Here is a 5,019-nt window from a genome sequence, read left to right on the forward strand (position 1 = left end):
CTTTCACCGGGCCCTGCCACACAGAGAGAGGATCAGTTGAGTTTCAGTCAGGTTTTTCTGTCGCAATTCAGATCAGGACATATGAGGATTATTTTCTATATTCTCCCTGACATAACAGAACAGAATGAGATGTTTGATACAACTACCAGCCTGGTCTTGGCCACATCACTGTCATAACCATAATCACAGTCAAAAACATTCTAAAAAAGGGAATTACTGCAGAAACATCTGACAGACAGGCAGACATTCTACGGTATTATAGATTTTGATTTTTTTTATTGATCGATCGGTCTATAAAATGTCAAAGCTAATGACAAATCTCCATCACAGTTCACCGAGCCCCAAATGATTCTTCAGATTGCCAGAGCCAAAAAGCTCAGATGATGATAATAAATTAATACCCTTTATTTGTATGGAACCTTTCATTTACAACATGTAGCACAACGTCAATAAAGGACAGATAAAAAGATACAATCAAAAATCAATTCAGGTATAAAATGAAACAGAAAAGGAGCAAATCTTAGAATTTGAGAAGCTGCTGTAACCATGTTTCGTAATTTTACTTCTCACTACCGAGACTGATACTCCACTACCATTCAAAGGTTTTAGAACCCATTTTTATTGAAATTGAAGCAGTTCAAGTCCAGTGAATAACCTGAAATGGTGCAAAGGGCAACAAACCCTCTGTCTGTACTCTGTATTAAAGCAGTAATGGATGCCCCCCCCCCACTTGTAACATTACTCACATTGAGTTGAAAACAGGAAAGTATGTGAAGTTTCTTCTTTCTCTTAACATTCACAAAACTGACTTCTGCTCCCTTCTCCCCTCTTCCTGGTTCTCTGAACTGGACATGGGTGTACGCTTGTTTAATACCGCCTGAAACGTTACTCGAGTACTGACGTTACAAACGGGTACCGGAGTAACCGAGTACTCCCGCCTATTCCTAGTGATTGACAGGTCGCCTGTCCAATCACGGACCAATAGCAGGCGGCGCCGCGGCTCTACTCGTCCAAGATGGCGACGGTCAAAATGCCAAACTCGAGGCTTCAATACGGGAGTCCACAAACCAATGGGTGAGGTCATGGAGGCTATGTCCATATTTGTGTACAGGCGATGGTTTCTACCAGTCATTTTACAGGACAACGGTTTCAATGACTTCTTCTATGGTTTCTACCAGTCATTTTACAGGACAACGGTTTCAATGACTTCCTCTATGGTTTCTACCAGTCATTTTACAGGACAACGGTTTCAATGACTTCTTCTATGGTTTCTACCAGTCATTTTACAGGACAACGGTTTCAATGACTTCCTCTATGGTTTCTACCAGTCATTTTACAGGACAACGGTTTCAATGACTTCTTCTATGGTTTCTACCAGTCATTTTACAGGACAACGGTTTCAATGACTTCTTCTATGGTTTCTACCAGTCATTTTACAGGACAATGGTTTCAGTGACTTCTATGGTTTCTACCATTACATTACATTACATTACATTACATTACGTCATTTGGCAGATGCTTTTATCCAAAGCGACTTACAATAACACATTTTTTGTCAGCAATAGAGCAATCAACTATGGAGCACAGTCTATGACAACTACAACTTCTGAAGGAACAGAGGTACAAGTTTAGGTTAGTGGTACAAGTTTAGGTTAGCAATTTTTTTTTTTTTTTTTTTTTAATAAGGAAAGAGAGAGAACGAAGTTAGATCAAGAAGGGCCCAGATGGAGCCTGAAAAGGTGTGTCTTTAGTCTTTTCCGAAAGATCGGCAGTGATTCAGCTGTCCTGACCGAAGGTGGAAGCTCGTTCCACCATTGAGGTGCCAGGGACGAGAAGAGTCGAGATCGGGATGAGCGACTTTTGAGCCCCCGTAGCGAAGGAGGGGCGAGGCGACCTGCACTGGTGGAGGAGCGAAGGGAGCGCTGAGAGGTTTGGAACCTGACCATGGATTGCAGGTACAGGGGAGCTGACTGGTGTACTGCCCTGTAGGCCAGTACGAGTGTCTTGAATTTGATGCGGGCCGAGATGGGAAGCCAGTGGAGCTCCTGGAAGAGGGGAGTGACGTGAGAGAATTTGGGTTGGTTGAATACCAGACGGGCTGCAGCGTTCTGAATGAGCTGAAGCGGTCGGATGTCGGTGGCAGGTAGGCCGGCCAGGAGCACGTTGCAGTAGTCCAGGCGGGAGGAGACAAGAGACTGGACCAGGAGTTGAGTCGCTTCTCTTGTGAGAAAGTGACGGATTTTGCGGATGTTGTAGAGAGAGAACCTACAGGAGCGTGCTGTAGCAGCTATGTTGGCAGAGCAAGACAGCTGGTTGTCAAGGATCACCCCAAGGTTCTTAGCTGTTTGGGAGGGAAGTACAGTGGTGTTGTCAATGGAGATGGAGAGATCTGCGAGAGGGCAGTCTTTTCCTGGGAGGAAGAGTAGCTCTGTCTTACCAAGGTTGAGCTTGAGGTGGTGGGCAGACATCCAGTCGCCAATGTCTTTGAGGCATGCAGAGATGCGAGCCTCGATTTGAGTGTCGGAGGGGGGGAAGGAAAGGAAAAGCTGGGTGTCATCAGCATAGCAGTGATAAGAAAAGCCATGAGAAGAGATTACATAGGCAAGAGATCTGATATAGAAAAGGAAAAGTAAGGGGCCCAGGACTGAGCCCTGGGGGACACCGGTGGTAAGAGGACAGGATCTGGAGAGGGACCCTCTCCATGAGACCTGGTATGAGCGGTTCGAGAGGTAGGAAGCAAACCAGGAGAGTGCAGAACCTGAAATGCCGAGGTCAGACAGAGTGGAAAGAAGGATTTGGTGGTTGACTGTATCGAAGGTAGCAGACAGGTCAAGGAGGACAAGAACAGAAGAGAGGGATGAGGCCTTAGCAGTGTGAAGGGCCTCTGTGAAGGCAAGAAGAGCTGTCTCAGTGGAGTGAGAGGCCTTGAAACCGGACTGCAGAGGGTCCAGGAGGTCATTTTGGGAGAAATAGAGAGAAAGTTGTTCGGACGCTGCTCGTTCGAGGGTTTTGGAAAGGAATGAGAGAAGAGAGACAGGTCTGTAGTTGTGAATAGCAGTAGGGTCAAGGGAGGGTTTCTTAAGCAGAGGCTTGACTCTTGCAGTCTTTAGAGCAGGCGGAACAAGACCAGAGGACAGAGAGGAGTTGATGAAGGTAGTGAGGAAGGGAGATATGTTAGGTGAGATGGTTTGGAGGAGAGAGGAAGGGATAGGATCGAGGGGGCAGTAAGTGGCTCGGTTCGAGCTGATGAGTTTAAGCACTTCATCAGGAGAGAGGGGGGAGAAGGAAGGAAATCCAGGGACTAAGGGCCGAGGAGCAGGATTGGAGTCGGGAGTGTTAGTGAGGGTGCCTGGAGGATGGAAGGAGGAGCTGATGTCATCCACCTTTTTAGTAAAGAAGGTTACAAAATCATCAGCAGAGAGGGAGGAGGGAGGGGGAGGGGAGGGAGGGTTGAGGAGCGTGGAGAAGGTGGAGAACAGTTTACTGGGATTGGATGCAGAGGACTGGATTTCAGAGATGAAGAAGGAGGTTTTTGCTTTAGAGACAGCATCAGTGAAGTTTGAGTGGATAAGGTGGTAGGAAGAGAGATCTTCAGGGAGATGTGATTTTCTCCATTTTCTCTCAGCTGCCCGAAGCTCAGTTCGATAAGTTCGCAGAGATTCGGTCAGCCAAGGAGAAGGGGGAGAAGATCGGCAGGCTTAGTGGTGAGTGGGCAAAGAGAATCAAGAGCGGAGGAGAGAGAGGAGAGAAGAGTGGTGGAAGCCTCGTCCGTGGACAGGAGAGCAAATTGCTCGGCAGGGGGAAGTAGGGAGAGGACGGTAGAAGAGAGGGAGTCGGGTGAGAGTTTTTAGGTTGCGTCGGGTGGTGGTAGAGTGAGGGGGAGATGGGTGGGAGGAGGGGAGTCATTTTACAGTCATTTTACAGGACAACGGTTTCAATGACTTCTTCTATGGTTTCTACCAGTCATTTTACAGGACAATGGTTTCAGTGACTTCTTCTTCAACCTTCATGCAGCTCACTCTGTCAGTGTAGTCCCTCCTGTCTCTCATTGACTTGGCCGGGGTTAGAGGTTTTGGGTGTGTCTCCGCGTGTTTTCTCTTGCCCCGGCAGCGTGTGTGTGGCTGGGTGTGTGGCAGCAGCCTGGGCCCTTCAGGAGACCCATGGAGACGTTCTCTGACGGTGCGGGTCAGAGCCTGTATCCCGGGCTGTCAGGGCGTCCAGCGCGGGGCCGTCTGTACAGCCAGACGTCAGCGCTCGCAGGCTCTCCAGAGCCTTCTGTGTCTTCTGCAAACTGCTGCTGGCTGCTGGGTCAGAGGGGCTGTGTCCCTGTAACACATGGGAATGTAATGTCAGCGTTGGAATACTCCTACCAAGTATCCATACTGTACAAACGGCTTAGCTCAACTTCATGAGAATATTCATGTTCTTTATTTTAGCCCTCTATCGCAGTGGTTCCCAAAGTGGGGGTCGGGACCCCCAGGGGGCGGCGGGACACCACTGGGTGGGTCGTGAGATGATTTCCAGAATGTGTGACATTGGCCTAAAGAATATGTGGACTACAAAATGTGTGAAATACAATTTAAAAACTATTAAAAAGAGTGCATTTTAACCATAATTGTTTGTTTTGTTTATGAAATGCGCACAAACGTTAGTAGTATGCTTCAACCACCTCCGGGGATAGTGGGGGTCGCAAGCCTCTGGCACCGTTATTTTGGGGGTGGCGGGCTAAAAAGTTTAGGAACCCTTGCTCTATCGCATGGAGTTGCTATATGGAAACGTCATGCAAATTTGTTGCATACTGACTTTCTATTGATATGCTGTATTAGGGGTGTGCCATATCATATTGTTATGGATATATCGTTACAATTCATATTCATATAATCAAAAATTCATATTGTGATCATGGCAATATTCTGACTTGTTGAGGTAATGTCACACCGTTACGCAGCGTAATGGTGTGTCGTACGCATAACAACAAGTATGGCTGAAAGTGGCTCCAAGCAGGAGGAGTTAATTCCA

Source organism: Poromitra crassiceps (genome assembly GCF_964638095.1).
Source record: "Poromitra crassiceps genome assembly, chromosome: 17".
Taxonomy (NCBI): domain Eukaryota; kingdom Metazoa; phylum Chordata; class Actinopteri; order Beryciformes; family Melamphaidae; genus Poromitra; species Poromitra crassiceps.